The sequence below is a fragment of the Aethalodelphis obliquidens genome, unplaced genomic scaffold (genome assembly GCF_003676395.1).
Source record: "Aethalodelphis obliquidens isolate GAN/ISIS:26980383/991018 unplaced genomic scaffold, ASM367639v1 scaffold5, whole genome shotgun sequence".
Classification (NCBI taxonomy): Eukaryota; Metazoa; Chordata; class Mammalia; order Artiodactyla; family Delphinidae; genus Aethalodelphis; species Aethalodelphis obliquidens.
In genome coordinates, this window is record NW_020837949.1 from 43,174,971 (window position 1) to 43,198,052 (window position 23,082).

Consider the following 23,082-nt stretch of genomic DNA (forward strand, 5'->3'; position numbering starts at 1 on the left):
TATCTACGTGTAACAGTTATTCTGGTTCAGGAAAAGTAAAACATCTCAAAATGAAGAGTAAACAGTATAATATCCATACAAAGCAACTATAAGAAGAAAACATAAAAATCAAAACCTTTTAGCTCATGACTGTTCTCCCTCCCAAAACAATAACAAAGCCGAAGAAGATGTCAACACCCCAACCTGAATTAAATATCCTTAAACAAGCATTTGAAGGCTGATTCAGAAATTTTTAAACTCAAAATATAAATGGACAAAAATCTAATAAGACTGGCCCAGAATGACCAACTTCAAGACATATTCTAGTTAGACTTCTAAAGAAAAAGAAAAAAGAAAAATTCTCTGGGCCTCCAAGCAAAATGACCAAATCACTCACAAAGGAAAGAAAAGCAGTTTGGCATCAAATTTCTCAATAGCAATAGTACAAAACCAGACAACAGTATATCAGCAACTTCAAGAGATTTGAGAAAAGAAGGAAAAAACCAAGGTCAAGTGTACGAAACATAAGGATATAAAAGACATAAACAAAACAGTAATGTATATTTCTTGATATCTCCACTTTGATAATATACATGGAACATTCACAAAAAAATGGTGATATGTTAGTTCTCAAAGAGAGCTTCAATAAATTCCACAAAGTGCAAATAACAAAAACATACATTGCAATGCAGTAAAAATATAAATTAATAACAAATTTGTTAAAACAAAATGGACTTTCATTGGGAAATTTAAAACCTTTTATTTTTTTAATTGAGATATATTTGACATACAACATAGTGTAAGTTTAAGGTATATGGCATATTCATTCGATACATTTATATAGCAGTATGTTTGCCATTGTAGCATTAGCCAACACCACTATTACATCACATAAGTATCATTTCTTCTAGTGTTGGGAATAATTAAGATAGTCTCTTAAAGGCACATACCATATGATATCACTTACATGTGGAATCTAAAATACAACACAAATGAACATATCTACGAAACAGAAACGAATCACAGACATAGAGAACAGACTTGTGGTTGCCAAGGGGCAGAGGGAGGGGAAGGGAAGTGTTGGGAGTTTGGGATTAGCAGATGCAAACTATTACATATAGGATGGATAAACAACAAGGTCCTACTGTATAGCACAGGGAACTATACTCAATATCTTGTGATAAACCATAATGTAAAAGAATCTGAAAAAGAATATATATATGTATAATTGAGTCACTTTCGTACAGCAGGAAGTAACATAACGTAAATCAACTATACTTCAATAAAAGTTAAAAAAAAAACTTTAGTCTCTTAAAAAGTTCAATGTTTATGATAGTTTTGCTGCCTATAATTACTGTACTGTGTATTAGGTCTCCAGGTTTTATTTATTTACTAGTTGCAAGTATGTACCCTTAAACAACATCTTTCCCCACCTAGCCCATGGTAACCACCATTCTACTCTCTGCTTTTATGATTACAGTTTCTTTAAATTCTACATATATGACATATCACACAGTATTTGTCTTTTTCTGTCTGACTTATCTCACCATAATGTCCTGAAGGTCCATCACATTGTTACAAATGGCAGAGTTTCCTTTTTATCATGCCTGAATAGTACTCCTTTGTGTATATATACCACATCTTCTTTATCCTTCCTTCTACCTGCTGATGGACATTTAGGTTGTTTCCATAGCTTGACTACTGTGAATAATGCTGCAATGAATATGGGAATGCATACGTCTCTTCCATAACCTGTTTTCATTTTCTTTGGCTGTATATCCAGAAGTGGGATTGCTGGATTGTATGGTAGTGCTACTTTTTTGAGTAGCCTCTATACTATGCTTCATAGTGGCTGAACTAGCTTACAATCCCACCAACAGTGCACAGAGGGGGTTCTCCTTTCTCTACATCTTCACCAACACTTGTTATCACTTGTCTTTTTTTTTTAAAACATCTTTATTGGAGAATAATTGCTTTACAATGGTGTGTTAGTTTCTGATGATAACCTTTGTTACACGTGTCAGGTGATATTTCACCATGGTTATGATTTGCATTTCTCTGATGATTATTGATATTGAGCACCTTTTCATGTACCTGTCGGCCATTTAATGTCTACTTTGGAAAAATATCTAAAAATGTTTCTCTGACCATTTTTTTAAATTGGATTATTTGTTTTTTTGTTATCAGGTTGTATGAGTTCTTTATAAACTTTTTAAATCTGATACATGCTTTGCAAAATTTCCTCCCATTCTGTAGGTTGCCTTTTCATTTTATTCATTGCTTCTTTTGCTGTGCAGAAGCTTCTTTGATTTAATCCCACCTGTTGACTTTTTTCTTTTGTTGCTTGTACTTTTGTTATCATATCCAAAAAAAAAAAAAATCATTGCCACAACAAATGTCAAAGAGATCTTTCCCTGTTTTGTCCAGAGTCAGGAAATATGTTTAAGTCTTTAATACATTTTGAGTTAATTTTTGAGGGTGGTGTAAGATAGAGATCCAAGTTCATTTTTCTGCATGTGTTTATCTAGTTTTCCCTACGCCATCTGTTGAAGAGATTATTCTTTCCCCACTGGATGTTTGTGGCTACTTTATTAAATATAGTAGACGTATAGAGGAGGTTTAATTCTGAGCTCCCTACTATGTTCTATATGTCTATTTTTATGCCAGTACCATACTGCTTTAATTACTGTAGCTTTGTAGTATAGTATGAAATCAGAAGTGTGATTGTCTCCAATTGTTTCTTCTTTCTCATGATTGCTTTGGTTATTCAGGGTCTTTTGTGGTTCCACACAAATTTTAGAATATTTTTTCTATTTCTGTGAAAAATGTCATTGGAATTTTGATAAAGATTGCATTAAATCTATAGATAGCTTTGAGTAGTATGGACATTTTAACAATATTAACTCTTCTAATCCATGAACACAGAGTGTCCTTCCATTTGTTTGTGTCTCCTTCAATTTCTTTCAGCAAAGTCTTATAGTCTTCACTTCCTTAGTTAAACTTATTCCTAGGTATTTTATTGTTTTGGATGCTATTGTGAATGGGATCATCTTCTTCAGATGTTTCATTATTAGTGTTTAGAAAAACTGATTTCTGTGTATTGACTTTATATCCTGCAACTTTACTAAATTTATTGATTAGATCCAACAGTTTTTTAGTTGAGCCTTTGGGATTTTCAATATATGAGATCATATCATCAGCAAATAGAAATAATTTTACTTAATCATTTCTGATTTAGGTGCCTTTTATTTCTTTGCCTTACCTAATTGCTCGACTAGAACTATGATGAATAAGAGTGGAGAGAATGCACACCCTTGTCTTGTTCCTGACCTTAGAGGAAAAGCTTTCAATCTGAGTATATTGTTAGCTGTGCATTTGTCATATATGGCCTTTTTTATGTTGCAGTATGCTCCTTCTATACCCAGTCTATTAAGGATTTCTATCATGAAGTGATGTTGTATTTTATCAAATGCTTTTTCTGCATCTGTTGAAATGATCATACGACTTTTATCTTTCATTCTATTAATATGGTGTATCGCATTTATTGATTTGTGTGTATTGAATCATCCTTGCATTCCAGGGATAAATCCCACTTGGTCATGGTGTACAATCCTTTTAATGAGCTCTTGAATTTTGTTTACTAATATTTTATTGAGAATTTTTGCATCTATGTTCATCAGGGATATTGATCTATATTTTTCTTGTAGTGTCCTTATCTGGCTTTGGTATCAGGATAATTATGGCCTCACTGAATGAGTTTGAAAGCATTCCCTCCCCTTCAATTCTTTGGAAATGGTTGAGAAGGACTGGCATTAATTATTCTTTAAATGTTTGGTAGAACTTGCCCATAAGACCATGTGATCATGGGGTTTTCATGCTGGGAGACTTTACTGATTCAACCTTCTTATTGGTTTGTTCCACCTTGCTATTTCTTCCTGGTTTAGTCTTGGTACGTTGTATGATTCTGTAAATTATCCTTTTCTTTTAGGTTATCTAATTCGTTGGTGTATAACTGTTCACAATAGCTTCTTATGATCCTATGTATATCTGTAGTATCAGTTATTATTTCTCCTCTTTAATTTCTGATTTTATTTATTTGAGTCTTTTTTTCCCCTTAGTCTCACTAGAGTTTGGTCAATTTTGTTTATCGTTTCAAAAAACTGGCTCTTAGTGTCATTCATGATTTCTTTCTTTCTTTTTTTTTTTCTGGTCACCATCTCATTTATTTCCACTCTGATCTTTATTATTTCCACCCTTTTACTAATTTGAGCTGAATTTTCCCTTCTTTTTCTAGTTCCTTGAGGTGTAAAATTAGTTTATTTGCAATCTTTCTAATTTCTCAATATATGCATCTATCACTATAAACTCCCCTCTCAGAACTGCTTTTGCACTGTCCCATAGATTCTATTTATTTGTGTCTCTATTTTCATTTGTTTTGAGATATTCTTTGATTTTATTTTGATTACTTTGACCCATTGGTTGTTCAGGAGTGTAGTTTCCACATATTTGTAGATTTTCCAGGTTTCCTCATGTTGTTGATTTCTAGTTTCATGCTACTGTGGTTGGAAAAGATATTTGGAATAATTTTAATCTTCTTAGATTTGTTAAGAGTTGTACTGTCTCCTATCATATAATCTACCATTGAGAATGTTCCATGTGTACTTGAGAGAATGTGTATTCCACTGTTGTTCAATGAAGTGTTCTAGAGATATCTCTTAGGTCCATTTGATGTAATGTATGGTTCAAGTCCATCATTTCTACGTTGATTTTTTTGTCTGGATGAACTATCCATTGTTGACAGTAGGGTATTGAAGTCCCCTACAATTATTGTATTGTTGTCTATTTCACCCTTCATATCTGTCAGTATTTGCTCAATATTTTTAGGTGCTCTAATGTTGGGTGAGTATTTATTTATAATTGTTACACCTTCGTGACTGATTGATCCCATCATCATTTTATAATGACTTTCCTTTTCTCTTATTATCATTTTTGGCTCAAATCCTATTTTGTCTGACATAAGTATAGGTACCCCAAGTTTCTTTTGGTTTCCATTTGCATGAATATCTTTTTCCATCCCTCACTTGAGTCTATATGAGTGCTTAAATCTGAAATATGATATTGGTTATGTAATTGACCATATTACTAGATCTAAGGAGAAACGTTTATAAACTGTTTTTAGATGCAGAAAAGGTATTTGAAAAAAATCAAACCCATTCCTGATGAAAATACCCTATTTAATAAGAATTGAAGGATACTTGTTTTTTGATTTTCTGGTATTTATTTTTTTTTTAATCTTTTAATTTTTTTAACGTCTTTACTGGAGTATAAATGCTTTACAATTGTGGGTTAGTTTCTGCTGTATAACAAAGTGAATCAGCTATACATAAACATATATCCCCATAACTCTTCTCTCTTGCACTTCCCTCCCACCCTCCCTATCCCACCCATCTAGGTGAACACAAAGCACTGAGCTGATCTCCCTGTGCTATGCAGCTGCTCCCACTAGCTATCTATTTTTCATTTGGTAATGTATATATGTCTGTGCCACTCTCTCATTTCATCCCAGCTTATCCTTCCCACTCCCCATGTCCTCAAGTCCATTCTCTATGTCTGCATCTTTAGTCCTGTCCTGCCCCTAGGTTCTTCAGAACCATATATATATATACATATATATATACATATTTTTTTTAGATTCCATATATATATGTTACCATACAGTATTTGTTTTTCTCTCACTGACTTACTATGTATGACAGTCTCTAGGTCCATCCACCTCACTACAAATAACTCAATATCGTTTCTTTTTATGGCTGAGTAATATTCCACTGTATACATGTGCCACATTTCTTTATCCATTCATCTGTCAATGGACACTTAGGTTGCTACAGTGTCCTGGCTATTGTAAATAGAGCTGCAATGAACATTTTCGTACATGACTCTTTTTGAATTATGGCATTCTCAGGGTATATGCCCAGTAGTGGGATGGCTGGGTCATATGAGTTCTATTTTTAATTTTTTAAGGAACTTCCATACTGTTCTCCATAGTACCTGTATCAATTTACATTCCCACCAACAGTGCAAGAGGGCTCCCTTTTCTCCACAGCCTCTCTAGCATTAATTTTTTGTAGATTTTTTGATGATGGCCATTCTGATTTGTATGAGGTGATACCTCATTGTAGTTTTAATTTGCATTTCTCTAATGATTAGTGATGTTTAGCATCCTTTCATATGTTTGTTAGCAATCTGTATATCTTTTTTGGAGAAATGGCTATTTAGGTCTTCAGCTCATTTTTGGATTGGGTTGTTTGGTTTTTTGGTATTCATCTGCATGAACTGTTTGTATATTTTGCAGATTAATCATTGCTCAGTTACATCATTTGCAAATTACATCATTTGCAAACACTCCCATTCTGAGTGTTGTCTTTTCGTCTTGTTTATGGTTTCCTTTGCTGTGCAAAAGCATTTAACTTCCATTAGGTCTCATTTGTTTATTTTTGTTTTTATTTCCATTTCTCTAGGAGGTGGGTCAAAAAGGATCTTGCTGGGATTTATGTCATAGAGTGTTCTGCCTATGTTTTCCTCTAAGAGTTTTATACTGTCTGGCCTTACATTTAGATCTTTAATCCACTTTGAGTTTATTTTTGTGTATGGTGTTAGGGAGTGTTCTAATTTCATTCTTTTACATGTAGCTGTCCAGTTTTCCCAGCAACCCTTATTGAAGAGGCTGTCTTTTCTCCATTGTATATTCTTGCCTCCTTTATCAAAAATAAGGTGACCATATGTGTGTGGGTTTATCTCTGGGCTTTCTATCCTGCTCCATTGATCTATATTTCTGTTTCTGTGCCAGTACCATATTGTTTTGATTACTGTAGCTTTGTAGTATAGTCTGAAGTCAGGGAGCCTGATTCCTCCAGCTCCGTTTCTCTTACTCAAGATTGTCTTGGCTATTCGGTGTCTTTTGTGTTTCCATACAAACTGAAATTTTTTGTACTAGTCCTGTGAAAAATGCTACTGGTAGTGTGATAGGTATTGCTTGAATCTGTTTTGTGTTTTTTTGTGTTTCCATACAAATTGTGAAATATTTTGTTCTAGTCCTGTGAAAATGCCATTGGTATTTTGATAGGGATTGCACTGAATCTGTAGAATGCTTTGGGTAGTATAGTCATTTTCACAATGTTGATTCTTCCAATCCAAGAACATGGTATATCTCTCCATCTGTTTCTATCATCTTTGATTTCTTTCATCAGTGCCTTATAGTTTTCTGCCTCTCTGCACTTCCTGGACTTGATTGACTATTTCCTTTCCCACATTAGGGAAGTTTTCAACCATAATCTCTTCAAATATTTTCTCCATCTCTTTTTTTTCCTCTTCTTCTTCTGGGACCTCTATAATTCGAATGTTGGTGCATTTAATGTTGTCCCAGAGGTGTCTGAGACTATCCTCAATTCTTTTCATTCTTTTTTCTTTATTCTGCTCTGTCGTAGTTATTTCCACTATTTTATCTTCCAGGTCACTTATCCGTTATTCTGCCTCAGTTATTCTGCTATTGATTCCTTCTAGAGAATTTTAAATTTCACTTATTGTGTTGTTCAGCATTGGTTTTTTTGCTCTTTAGTTCTTCTAGGTCCCTGTTATACATTTCTTGTATTTCTCCACGGTATTTCCAAGATTTTTGGATCATCTTTACTATCATTACTCTGAATTCTTTTTCAGGTAGACTGCCTATTTCCTCTTCATTTGTTTGGTCTGGTGGGTTTTTACCTTGCTCCTTCATCTGCTGTGTATTTGTCTGTCTTCTCATTTTGCTTAACCTACTGTGTTTGGGATCTCTTTTTGCAGCCTGCAGGTTCGTAGTTCCCATTGTTTTTGGCGTCTGCCCCCAGTGGGTAAGGTTGGTTCAGTGGGCTGTGTAGGCTTCCTGGTGGAGGGTACTGGTGCCTGTGTTCTGGTGGATGAGCCTGGATGTTGTCTTTCTGGTGAGCAGGACCACATCCAGTGGTGTGTTTTGGGGTATCTGTGAACTTATTATGATTTTAGGCAGCCTCTCTGCTAATGGGTGGGGTTGTGTTCCTATCTTGCTAGTTGTTTGGCATAGGGTGTCCAGCACTCTAGCTTGCTGGTCGTTGAGTGGAGCTGGGTCTAATGGGAAACATCAGAGGCATACCCACCAATGTAAAGAACAACTATCACCGTATTGGAGGTATTCATTGATGAAGTTAGACAAGATAAAATGATTAGACAAGGGAAAAACAATGGGAAGTGAAGAATTAGAAAAGATTCAAAACTCTATTTTCAGATAATAGCATGATATACCTGGATAACTCAAAAGAATCAATGACTAACTTAACCATTAGAGATTCAATAAAATAACAGGTCATAAAATTAACATATAAAAATTGATAGTATACACACACACACACATATAAGACAATAGAAACACCTCATGTACAATAGCAACAACAAAAAAAGAATATACTTAGGAATAAACTTTTTAAAAATGTGCAAAAGCTATTGAGAAAAACTTTAAAACAGTCTTAAAATACACAAATTATTCTTGAATAAATGGGAAAACATCTCATGCCAGAAAGAAGTGCTGAAGGACCGCGGGGACATCTAAAGAACTCATGGACTCCCTGAAGGGACTATCACTGGCCAAATTTGGGGGCATCAAAACAACTAATAATGATAATTGTAAAACACTCAGTAAAAGGAATCAGAGTCCATGGTGAAATTAAGAAGGGGGGAGGAGCAAGAAGGGAATGGAAAAATTCTTTACAGAAGAATGCTGGCTAATCAATGCAGGAGTGATAGAATTTTTTAAATCACCATTTTTCATCCATTAATGTAACAATTAATTCAGGCAAATATGATCGATGGATGATAAAATCATTGAGGAAAAGTTTGGGGGTGGGGGTGGGGAAGAGAACATCTACGCAGTGTCAAAATATTACCCTAAAGAATATTTATTAATTGCAAAGGGAAAGAATATTTTCATGACAAAGGAATCTGGCAGACACCTTCTTAACCAAATTATCCAATTTAGCGTCATCAGTAATGTGATCAACTGACATTTGACTCCTGACTGATATGGTGAAGAGGAAGTCACTTCACTCATATGATATTTTTGCCAAAAATGTTTAATCTGAATTGAATCATTAGGAAACAATTAGACAAATTCACATTGAGGGCCATTTCACAAAACCACCAACCTGGACACTTGGAAAAATGCCAATATCTTTTTTTTTTTTAAAGGAGCAGAAAGACTATTCCAGATTAAAGGAGACTGAAAGATGTAAAATAATTAAAATACAGCACATGATTTTTGATCCTGTCATGGATAAAAAAACCTATAAAATTATTGGAATGATTTGGAAAATTTGGATATATTTATATATTAGATCAAATTACTCTATCAACATTTAATTTTATGAGTGTGCTAATGGTATTGGGATTATACAGAAGAATATCTTTATTTTTAGGTGATATCTGATAAAGTATTCAGGGGTGAACATGGTGCTTACAACTTTAGAATAGTCCAGAGAAATAAGAAAACAGTGGCAAAATGTTAACAGTGAGTGAATCTGGGTAAAGGAAATAAGAGTGTTCAATGTACTACTCTTTCACCTTTCCTGTAGATGTGAAATTTTTCAAAATTATAAAAAGGTATGGATAAAAGAAAAAACAGGCAAAACTATTCAATGGGATTAGAAGACAAACCAGGCCAGCAATTTCCTGAGTGGGAGGGATGGAAGAGTGACACTGAGAGGGCCCTTCCAGTGAAGATTTCTGGGGGAATGACAATGTTTTCTTTCTCTTTCTTGATCTGGACACTGACCACACAAGGATGTTCATTTTTTGAAACTCTTAGAGCTGTAAATGTATGATTTAATTTTTCTGTGAGTCACACTTTAATAAAACTGTTTTTTCCTTTATAGCAATTGTCATTAGGATAAGGAGATTTAATTACTTTAGTTATTTTCTTTTCTATAATTTTTCAAAATTTTAGTTAAATAATTAACTTGTATCATTCAAATGGTTATCGTTGGTGGAAATAATCAATAAACAATTTATAACAGCAATAGAAGAGAGTTTTGTTTGAACCAAACTGAGGGCAATAGCCCAGGAGACACAGATTCAAGAAGCACTTGAGGCCTGGTCTGGCTCCAGCCCTGTCCCGACCCCTGGCCTGGTCCTCTCCAACCCTGCCCTGCCGAGTGGTCCGCCTGGCAGGCGGTGGCCTCCGGAGCAGCCCAAGCCCATGGGGGTTGCGCTCCCGGCCGCCGGCACTGACGAGATGGAGCCCCCGGCCCCTGAGGAGGAGCAGAGGATCGATGCAGTTCCAGAATCAATTCCAGCGGTGCCAGGAGGCAGCCAGGTATCATTTATTTAAGCCATCTGGTGCCGGAACAGGTTCATAAACCACATATGCATATGGCACCTCATATGCATTGGTTTATCTAGCTCATGGCAGCTCGAGGAACCATTTATGTATTTCTCTACCATGAAAAGTATAAGGTGGTTAAGCTCTTTTTCTATCTCACAATGGGTTTTTCTCCAGCCTTGGTGGTGACATCAATGAGTAACCCCGAAGAACTTCATGAACTTGCCTGTAGGGGCTTAATTTATTTCCTGGGAGTTGTGTTCTTCAAGAACAATGGCATCATTCCATTTGCCCATGCCACCTGGCACCTGTTCATGGCCACGGCAGCTGCAGTGCATTACTATGCCATTTGGAAATATCTTTACCCAAGTCCTACAGACTTTATGTGACACTTATGACCAATCTTTACTAGGTCTCCAAACCAGTATTATTTCAATTATGGCACTTAGGAGTCGGGTAAGAGCTGAAAATTGCACAGAGGGGGGAAAAAAAGAGAAGACAACAACTACACTGACTTTATATCTTTTGAATATAATTACTGTGAAAGTATAAAAGCTGTGTTCTGGAATTTTCCCCCTCACAGCAAATACATAAGGTAGTGAATTAATTATTAATTCCATTCCACTATCATGAAGTACTCTGGATAGACTTGGCCAACTGGTTTACAAACCAGGATTTTGTATTTTGACTTTACAGATTTTACTACATGATTTTTCTAAATTACTAAGTCAGGCTGTAAAAGTCAGTGCAATAACAAAACTGCCTTTTTAAGAGAAAATGGTTTCTATCACTTTCCCATTAGCTATGTAAAGAATCATGGACAGAACTTACACTACTTTTTATCATGCTTCATCTTGGCATAACATGGTTATTTTTTAAATAGAAACTTCAGTTTTTTGTAAATTTAAAAAGAATACTTCATTGAAGAGCATCTCTGCAGTTCCTCATTCATGTGAATTTTTGCAGCAAGCTGTCAACATTCCAGAAATGAACAAACATTATACCTCTTCTGATAGTTTTATTAAGCATGGAGAAATTGTCAATTTTTAAAAACTACAAGTTTTCCAAAACTCTTCTGCCAGGCTCTGACTCTGAATTCCATGCTGCTTTGGGCCATATACTTGACCTAGTTTGGTTTCCCAGCGATGGAAAAGTATTTTGGTATCATTAACTTTTTCAAAAGATTCAACTTTTTCTCTATGTCTTTGCCATGTCTTCTTCAGGGTCTTTTTCAACAGTGGATGAGTATCTAGTCTGTACTAAGAGAGTATTGTTGGGTTGGCCATCCACTGAAAACTCCTGAAGAGCGTTATGAATTACAGTGAATAGTGGTCATGCCTGTTTGGTGCCCAATGGTTAAGTCATTGTCACTTAGCTTTATATTAGTCATTTTAAATTAAATTATGGAACTAGATGCATAAATTCACATTTCTACCTTTCCTTTGCATCTCCTGATACACTTTCCTCTTTTTCACAGAAAAGTGTTTAAAGCACTGTTTGACAGATAAACTCATGTGTCTGTCATCCATGGGTTATATCCTGGCTCAGTGGAGTGGTATTTAATATATTGTTTTTGGTTTTCATTCAGTGTCTTATATTAACATATTAGTTGCTTTGTTGGTTAATATCCTGTTGGTATTTTAATAAATGAGATAACCTTACCTTTAGATCAGGTGCTGATATTGCCTGTTTTTTAGTGATGTGTTTGATCATTAGAATTGTTGGTTTGACAATACACTGAATTCAATTCATTGAAATTTTGTACTGATGTAGCTTTAAATGAGGGTTTATTTTGTGTGTGTATGTTTAGAGCTCTCTGACTTTGGTAAATTATATGGGAATGAAGAACAGAAGAACGGCCTTTTGCTGATGAATTCTTAAATAGGCAAGGTATCCAATGATAACGCCAACCAGACCACCCCTTCTGCATGACTCTGAACATCTGGATGCCTCTTGTTTTATTGTGTATATTTTATTTTAAATGTATTAACTTTTGTGGATTCATTTAAAGTCTGCTCAAAAGTACCACTGTCAAAACCACTAAAATGTATGTAAAAAATTGTGCTGTAGACTAAAATAAAATTGTTACTTGGATTTGGTAAAAAAAAAAAAAAAAAAAAAAGCACTTGAATTGTATTCCACTGGACTACAAAATGGGGGAGGCTTATATAGGCGGAAACCACAAAGTTACATTAGTTGTTTGTCAAGAATTAGGATTGGAGCTGGCAAAAAGTAAGGATATGTTGGGGTTTGAAATGGTTGCACAGTTACCAGGGGAGACCTTGAGACCATAAGGCTGCAGCTGACAGCAGCTAGCAGATACTGTTTGGAGAACAGCTGATGGTATCCTTGAGTTTGATACAGTTCAGAAAATTCAAGTGCGTAGTGATGCAAGAGCATGTCAGAAACCACATCCACAATGGTCACTGGCTCTATTTTGGATGCCTGAACCACAGTTACTCCATTTTTATTTTTAAATGCATCCTTTTCGTTAATTGTTAAAGCAGATGTACAATGCATGTTTGACAGGTTGTTCTAGTTAGCATAAAGTTCAGTCCAAATAATGTATAAGCCAGAACGACTTCCTCATACCTCAATATGTGAACATTTCTTCCATCATTATAAATAATTTTTTTTTTAAGTTTAAATCTTCCTTTTCCTCTTTAGGGATGCAGGAGTATGAATAATCTAAGGTATAATATCCAGGTACCCTCATTCAGAAATGGGTTGACCTGCATACTTTTTTTAAAAATTTTTATTGGAGTATAGTTGCTTTACAATGTTGTGTTAGTTTCTACTGTACAGCAAAGTGAATCAGCTATATGTACACATATATCCCCTCTTTTTTGGATTTCCTTCCCACTGAGGTCACCACAGAGCACTGAGTAGAGTTCCCTGTGCTATTACAGGACCTACATACTTTTTAAATGGAAAGTCACTACATTTATATGTATACCTTGTGTCTTAGTCCATTAGGGCTGCTATAACAGAATACCACAGATTGGGTAGCTTATAAACAATAAACATTTTTTTTTCTTCTGGAGGCTGGAAGCCCAAGATCAAAGTGCTGGCAGATTCAGTGTCTGGTGAGAACCCAATTTCTGATTTACAGATGACATCGTCTACCTATAAGCTCACATGGTGGAAGGAGCAAGGGAGCTTTCTCAGGCCTCTTTTATAAGGGCATTAATCCCATTCATGAGGGCTCCAACCTCATGAATGGGTGGGGACACACATATAAATTTAGGGGGACACACATATTCAATCTAGGGCACCTTGTGACAACAGGAGAAGTTTGCATTTTAAATATTCCCTTTGGAGATAAGTGACCATTATTTCACGGTGGCTAAACAATGGCTTCGTGAAAAATTATTTAGAACATCTGGCTGAAATGATAATTACATGTGAACATTTGCTTTTTCACAAGTTCTCTGTTGTTTTCAGATTAGTAATAAGCCATACCCTGGAATCTACAAACAAAGAAGAATTGGGTTAACACTGGCATCCAGACCTGCTATGCTCTGTTCTAAACTTGTGCAAAATTAATTACAATATTTATTTGTAACTAAGTAAGAGTAGTAAAGATGTTCTTATCCTTATGCCCATCCATTTCAGAACAGACCTTGTAATCCAAAATGTAGATTTTATTTGTGATCTATATTTTCATGTATCTGTAGGATAAAGGTGGAAAAGTGAATAAAAGTAGTGTTTCTTTCTAAGCAGGTACTTGTCCAGAGAAGAGTGTCAATTTTTTAAAGGGAAGAAATGTCAGGTTTTTTTTTAAGATTGTGATCTACACTCTGACTTAACTGATTTGATAGGGGAAAGAAAATAGTCCAAATGCTTCTAAAACAGACTGGAGAGCCAAAAGTGGGCAGTGTCCTTGTATCTCCGAAATGAGATGAACGAGACCTAAATAGGTCATTCTCAGTATCCTCTAGGATTCCCTGTATGTTCCTACTTCTCTGAACACATTTTGGTAAAATTATAAACTTACCTATTTTTCAAAACTTTATTAAATTAAAAGCATTTTAATCTTTGGAGAATGAAGCAAAAAACGATTAAGAGGATAGTTCATTTCTTAATGGTTGCAATTTAAAACCTTGGCAGTCTCTATTCATGTAAACATTCCTCTGCTCTGAGCTCAGAGGGTCTGGGGGTGAAGTAGAGGGACTCACACAGACTCCAAAGAGAAAGCAGGTCTTTCCTAATGGAGGCCACATCAACACAGCCCTTGCTAAACAAAGTCTAGAAGGATTCCATTTCAAGGCAGCGCTAAACCTGGGAGCAGTCTTAGTCTATATTCTTCCATGCACATGAGCCCCAAACCATTTCAAACAAGTCACTATTACCCGTTGGCTTCTGATTCTCATAATGGTGGAGAAATATGAGAGAATAGTGGTGAGGACATGGGTGGGGAAGCTTCCAAAATTCATCTGCTGAAGGGTATCAGCTGGAACAATTACTGTCAGTCTTCGGCTCTGCCATCTGAAGGAGATGCAGCACATACATAAGCAAAGACTTCGTCTCTGGGGACACGCTTACCTCCAAGAGAAGGAGGCAAATTAGGCACCACTTCCCTGTTCCAGTAAAACATCATTTCCCTTAAACGAACACAGTGCTGACCTTCCCGTAGGAATTGGTAGAAATGCTCAGCCAAACATCAGGAGGGAAAGGAAATCCTCTTGAAAAATGACTGTCCATTGCTTGCCACTGGTTAAGATTGAACCAAAGTCATCTCGGACTTAGCACTTACAGCCTAAAATTTAAAATATCCATAGAAGGAAATCGATTCTTTTTTGTCCATGAAGTTCTAAGAATGAAAGAAAGGTATTTTTCTCTTTCTACATAAACTGAGTTTTTGTCCCTTCTTGATCGAAATGGAGAAAGCTTCTTATAATATTCCAGGCATTCATCCTTCATACATTGGAGCTATTAAGTCCCAACTCATATGAACCTTCTTCAGGTTGGATCATCTCATTCCTCTATCATTTCCTCACATGCATGGCATTTCATCATGAAAAGATGTATTCTTAAATGTAACAAGCACACGTGCATAATACACCCATAAATTGCAAGGTCCTTGTTCACACGCCATACAAAACTAATTCAAATAAACTTGTAACCTATTTAGGAGTCAGAATGGCAGTTACCCTTGAGGGTGGGTGACTTGTCAGAGTACAGAAGTGTTGATATTGTTTTGTTTCTTGATCTGGGAACAGGTTACATGAGTGTATTCTCTTTGATAGTTCATTGAGCCATGCTGTTATGATTTTCTGCACTCCTCCGTAAATGTTACTACATTAACGAACTGTTAACAAAATGTTTGCAAAAACCCAGCAAACCAAATCATGTCCCCTACTGTCTAGTAGCTTACCAGCCCAGATGCCTCCTGTATCAGACAGAACTCTTACCCTTGGCTATCTCTCAGGGTTGTGAAAAAGAACTAAGATAATGTTAGGAGAGAGCTTTGTAAAATGTGAGATAAGATATAAATGTGAAGTTGGTGCTGTTCTCATCGATGATGAGCTTCTCAAACAAAGGGCTATGTTCAGAGTTCCACAGGAGCAGCCTATACCCATGTAACATATTTACTGTATATGTCGGCAAAAACAGAAGGAATGCATGATCTACACATTGTTACACCACAGTTGGAACTCCTATTACCCAACCCTTCTCTAGCCCACAGTCCCAAGATAGATTATTTTGCAACTAATTACTTGCAGATGTGAAATCATTTCGAGTGTTATGAAAATAGCAGAATAGATCCTGGAATGGGCAGCACTGAGGATGGAGTGGACAACAGAACAAAATCATTGTTATTCTCAGCTTGAGGCCTTATTTTGTGGCTCTCAGTTCTGTCTCCTTCTGGTATTCTCCTAGGAAGGAAGTTGAAACTGTATCTATCCCATTAAAAACAAATCCAGATTGTGTTTTCTTGTTTAATTGTTCACATTCTCGATACCAAAAACTGAGAATACAACTTTAGCCTTTCCATTGTTTTCAAATAGTTTTTAGTGTCAGCCAATTGAAAAGACAAATTCTTCAAGAAAAGACAGGAGGGGCATTAACTTACTTCAAGCTGGAAGGAAGTGGAAGAAAGAATAATGAAGCCATAAGTGGGAAGAGGGAAACTACGATCTGTAGGAGCTAGAGGCATGCGGTTTTGTCTCTCTTCATCTCTCTTTCGGCAAACTATTTAGCCAATGTTAGTTACCACTAGAACGGAACGGCTTTATTCTTGCTTTATGCGATCATTAAGAAAGAAAAGAAATTTCAAGGGTGAAGGACAGAAATTGAAAAACACATTTGTCCCAAGTGGGAGAAGAACAAAGGTAGAAGGAAAATGTTTGCTTGAGACACAGTGGGACCAAGCGCTCCCTGCAGGATCAAATTGATCTGACAACAAAAATCCAGGTACAGGCCTAATTGGAGGAGGGGAGGGGTTAAAGCTCAGTGAGGGGAGAAATCCATAGGTCATGAAACGCCTTAATTCATGTCTAAGTTGGCAGATGCACATCTTCAAGAAAATATTTAAAATCGCACTTCTGGCTGCTATAAATGTCTGAGCTCTTGGTACCTGAGAACATCTCTCTGTTGCTTTAATATATTCCAAACAACTTTGCTTCTAAATAAATTATTGGGTGCTCCAAAACAAAAGAATAACCATTTACCTACAATGGAAGAAGTAACCCCAGATGCAGGAAGATAAAAAAGCAATAACTACAAAGTTCAGGAGGAAAAATTATTTTGACCTGCAATTCTATTGAAATACTATTCACTGAGAATTTATCAATCAAAAGCTCTTTCTGTTAGGATCGTTAGAAGATATCTTCTAGAAAAATAAAACACAAATCCAAGACACAAACCAAGAAAAGAGGAAAATATGGAATATGAGGAAAAGCAATAATTAGAATAACTCATAAGGAAACCTAAAAATGTATTAAAAAGACTTCAGGCAGTTGTCAGGAAATTATGCCTAAATAGAGGCCTAATGTTAAAAACACTTTTAATATTAGCATCAAAAATTTTTCCTTTCTCCTGGGTCATTCCCATCTGCAATAAAACTCTCTATTGTCAGTTCTTCCAAATCTAAAAAAAAAAAAAAAACTTGCTTCAGAATAATCCAAATTGGTGAAAATTGATTGTTTTAGAAGCAGAGTGACATTTATTGTTCTCCTCTTTTGTGTTTGCTTGAAGTTTTCCATAATAGAAAAATTATAAATTTCCTCCTGTTGAAAGAGACACAGACCGGGCAAAACAAATTTTTTTATTCTATGTTGATGTTTAAAAGAGACTTAAAACATCAAAACAAAACAAAATTATTCAGAAGCATTAAAAATAAAGAGATGGATATAATATATCAGATAAATGTTTTCAAAAAAGAACTAGATGTGATAATATTAGTATTCCAAAAATATAACTCAAAATGAAAATATTAAACACGACAAAGGGAAAACGCATTGACAGAGAGTAGATACCTTTTAATGAATCTTTATGCACCTAAATAGTAATATATAAAGTAAAAATTGTTAGAAGAATAAGGAGATATTGACAAATCCAATGTCATATTGGAAAGCTTTAGCCTAACCAACAGATCATGTAAGGCAATCATAAGTAAGAATGCATAGAATATTTACAAAAAATGATGCAATGGTCCTCAAGTGAAACAACTCCATAAATTATAAAAAGTAACAATCATAGAGTGTTTACCCTCTGATCACAATGTAATAAAACTAGAAAGTAACTGTCAAAAGAGCAAAAAGCCCACTTCACTTAGTAAATTTTTTATTACTTTCTTTAAAATAATTTGAATACCTAAATTCTCAGACTATTTTCAGTGTGGCATATCAAAAGTTAGGAGAGGCAGCCAAATTGGTACTCAGAGAAAATTTTATCATCTTAACTACCTGTACTAGAAAATAAGGAATATTGAAAACAAAAGAACTAAACATTCAGCTAAAAGAAGGAAGAAAAAGAACCAAAAAACCTATAGAAAATAAATATGTAGGGACTTCCCTGGTGGCGCAGTGGTTAAGAATCTGCCTGCCAATGCAGGGGACACGGGTTCGAGCCCTGGTCCAGGAAGATCCCACATGCTATGGAGCAACTAAGCCCGTGCACCACAACGACTGAGCCCACGTGCCACAACTACTGAAGCCCATGTGCCTAGAGCCCGTGCTGCACAAGAGAAGCCACCGCAATGAGAAACCCGCACACTGCAACGAAGAGTAGCCCCTGCTCACCGCAACTAGAGAAAGCCCACCTGTAGCAACGAAGACCCAATGCAGCCAAACATAAATAAAATTTAAAATAATAATAAATATGTAAATTTCATCTTATTCCAATTGTCTTTTCATCTCAGCCTGACCTCTCCTTTCAGTGTTGTTTTATTTCAAAGATTTTTTGATGTGGACCATTTTTAAAGTCTTTATTGAATCTGTTACAATACTGCTTCTGTTTTTTTGTTTTGGATTTTTGGCTGTGAGGCACGTGGGATCCCAGCTCCCCGACCATGGATTGAACCCGCACCCCCTGCATTGGAAGGCAAAGTCTTAACCACTGGACCGCCAGGGAAGTCCCCAGTGTTGTTTTACTTTGGAGTCCATGTTTTGTTTTTGTTTTGTTTGTTTTTAAATGCATTGCTGGAGCCTTGTCATCTTTCTAAAAATTTCTTCCAGAATCTGTAGTAGTTTTTTTTTTTTTTTTTTAGTCTTCAAGATACTGGCCTCTTTCCCTCATTCTACAGTTTTTTTTCTCACCAGCCTACACTGGAGGCTTTTTCAAAATGTTCTATCCTCTACAGGGAGAGTTATGTAAACTCAATATTTGCCAACAGCCAGCAATGCACCGACCTCCAGGAGCTCTGCTGACTGCCCCCTTAAGTTCTGGTCAGATCTGCATGTAGGCTGATAGGAATATCTTGCTGCCCAATTCTGAATAACTAGTAGGTACTCATCAGGTATGGCTCTGCTGCGATGAGGTGGAATTTTTTACTCACTCCACTGCTGAGAATCTGAATTGGAGATGGGAAATACCTGATCCATGTGGTGTCACTAGAATCCACTCCTGTGCCCAAGGCAGACATCACTAATGAATAATCATGGCTGACCCACTGAACCTCCATTCCATCTCAGACTCTTTCTGAATACAATTCTCCAAGTAGTCTTCATTATCTGTCAAGAATCTTCATATAAGATGAAACCTATTTTTCTACCCTGCTATACGCAAACTCCTGTCCCTGGTATACACTCTACGTGAACGCTGCCCCTGACCAGGGCTCTGGTATTGCTGTTGCCCTTGGCCTGGATTCTCTGTAGCTGACTTTCTTCCCCAGAGCCCCTCCCTATTAAACAGTTTTCCCCTCCCCCAACCCAATAAATACAGAGCTCAGAAGTAAAATAAAGATGACATTTTGGGTTTCTTTAAAATAATCTTGCAGCCCTTTGGGATACCCACAGTGACCATAACTTGGGTCATAACCTAAAGTTGGGACCCAGTAATCAGTATTTAATTCCTGGCAGATTTCCAGTTTTCTGCATGTTGACTCAAACTCAATCTGGAATGATCTAAAATTAAATTGCATTGTCTTTGCTCTTTCAAAAATAAAGTGACTTTATCATAGCTGTCCACTACTTTGAGCATTTTAGATGAAAAGAAGTATATACAGACCAATAATCTCACAATGAATTTAATTTCCTACTTAATTACTCAGTGTCATTCGTTAGACCGGATACTTCAAAGAAAAACACCTTATAGACTCTCCTGTGTTTGGATACTTAATAGTGATTTTAAGAAATTCACCTCAGGGAGGAACACCTTGGAGTTGGTTAAAGCACACAGAATTTTTCCAGAGAGAAGTGACAGAAACACAATGCAATCTGATTAAAGCACAAGGGAGGTTATTGGAAAGGCACTGGGGGTAGCTCACAGACAGGAAGAGTTGAAGCTACATGGACCAGGCTAGTTCTGGGGTCTTGGGGGACCAGAACCAGGGCCTGGTCCCAGCAGGCCTTGCTCCAGCACTCATTTTGGTTTGGCTTGGTCCTGGGCTCCCCTTTGGCATACAGGCTTTCTCCACAGAGCAGGACAAGGCCCTAGCATTTCTAACTTCACAAATGGAAGACAGGAGGACCTTCCCCAGTGTCAAGCATCTTGGGGAAGAGCTCTGATTGGCTTAGCTTGACTTTGGGGCCCATACATCAACCATCACCTGGAGATACTGGCCGAGGGGTAAGGTGCTCTGAGAGTCCAGATGGGTCCTCTGCCCACCCCTGGGGTCCAGACATCAGGTCTGCGACCAGAAGGGGATGGAGTGGGAGTAAAGGCAAGCAGGGAATTGCAAAGCCACAGCCACCACAAGCCAGTACAACATCCCTCACATGTATTGCAGCATCTAATTCTGAGCACAGGATTTAATGGAGGGAGAGAGAAGGACGCTGGCTACCTGATGCCTTAGAAGAGTCACTAAAAGTGGGGAGGCAGCAACAATAAGGCCAAGGACACCAAAGGAGAAGGTCACTCACTATACACTTTTCCCCAGAGTCAGCTCTGCCCCCTAAACCCGTCAGTGGAGAAGAGCAGCGATTGCACACGCCTGTGCCTCTGTTTCTGATGTGACCAGGGAGGGAGGGAGGAGTCCACTGTGCCATGTCCAACCCAACAATCAGGACTGAGCCTACAGCTGTAGAACTTTTTCTTGGTCATCATTTAGACAAACCATGGAGCCAGATCATCCTCCTTTCACCTGACAGGTTTCCAATTCTGACCACGACCTGCCTCAGCTTTTATTTACAACTTATCCTGTGAGATACCATGAGCTTATGCATTATCATCAGTGTCTCTTAAATCGTGCCTTGTAGGGTTTCTTTCAGCTGTTTCCTACAAACATGCACTGAATTTGTTCTATGTGACACAACCTGGGGCTGGACAGAAACGCACTCCTGGGGTAACGGCACCAACATATGCTACTGCCGACAGTGGGGGCATCTGACAGGGGTCAGTGGGAAAGTCTGGAAATGCTATTTTGTGATTCCTAATATGTCAGGAAGCACGCGAAGTATTTTATACGTATGATTCAATTTAATCCTCACAACAGCCATGTGAGCAGGTATTATTATCTCTGCTTCATACATAAAGAAAATGAAGCTCAGAGAGGTAAACAGCATGACCGCTCACTGTAACCCAGATGCCAGGCTGCCCCATGAGAGTCCATGCAAGGCCTCCCACTCTAAGCTCACCCAGTGCCTCCCCTACCTCATACATTACATGACAAAAGTCTATAGGCTCTGCTGGGTCTTATCCTCCTTCTCAGCAGAGCACTTTAGCCAAAACTGAGCCCTGCATGCACCCACCTCCTGACTGAAGCTCAGGCACTTCTGGGCAAGGCAGGGACTGGGAAAGCAGGGAGCCTGAAGGCTTTAGTCCATAAGCCTCCATGGGGCAAGGGGCTTGGTGAAGGAGGCGTTTGTGCAACTTCTGAGGTGGGGTGGCTGACACCTGGGGCCAGGAGAAGGCTGTGCGGTGCCTGTCTGCTGTCGATTCCCAAAACAGTCCTTTGGACTCAACTCTGAACCATGAAGAGAAGGGCCGTGGCACCAGGGGAAGCAGCTGTTTTCCCAAGTTCAGGAAGGACTCTGAGAGATGAGGTTGGCAGAAGGTGGAGAGGGTGGGTAGGAAAACAGCTCTGATGCCCAAGTGACAAACTCCCGTTCACATGGAGAAAAGGTTAGTCTACCAGCAAGACATCTCCCTTTTATTGACCTCAAAACCACATTTCCCAAGATAATTATATGAACACAGTTTTTACTAGAGGAAAAGAAATCATTTTTCCTCAGAACAACACTGCAGTTAAACTTGTAAAGTACATACAAGTCTTCCTTTATTACTTCATGAGGAAGCTGTTCCAAAGATCTTGGGAAAACCCATAAAAGTAACACGATAACTCTATTTTGGTATTTACCTGGTAAAGAGCTCCTCTCTTATCCTTATCACAATATTTTTCAAACCTGATTATAAAAAAGTTAACTTCACCAACTTCACAAGGCAAAACAATTGTTCAGATTGTTCATGAGTTCCCAGCTTTCAAAATCTGTCAGCTGAGTAATATAATTTTTCCTGAGAAACATTTCCAAAATGCATCCCCCCAAAATATATGTCACTTTTCCCAGAAAAAAAAGGAAATTGAGTGATTTTTTTAAAGTTTTTTTCCCAAGTCTTTTCTTTAAGTCTTTTTAAAAACAAGATAAAACTACATTAAACTGTTTTCTAGTAAAATCAGTGACTACATTTGCACTTTGCATTATGGGAAAAAAAGGCAGTTCAATCAAGTCAGAAGTAACAGGTGAAGAGAAAGGAATTTCGTGTAAAGACAAAGCTTCCGTAAGCAGCATGCAAGTGGTTTTTCAGGGATTAAGTATTAGGGCAAGTGGCTTCCCCTATGCAAAATATCTTAATTCACAGGCCTTGTTTGGTTTGCTTAATCCAACTCTGAGCCATCTAATTGGGTCACATAAGTGCTTTAGAAGGGGTTAGGTTGTCCACTGACATTCTCCAATTGAAAGGTTTCAATGATCCCTTATAGCAAACCAAAGAAATTCTTCCTTAATGCTGAAATGAAAACATTGCCTCAACAGCCTCCAGGCATCTCCCTCATTCAAATTCACCCCAAAAGAAACCATAAATCAGTTCAATGCTTTTATTGACATCTGTCTTTCCACTGT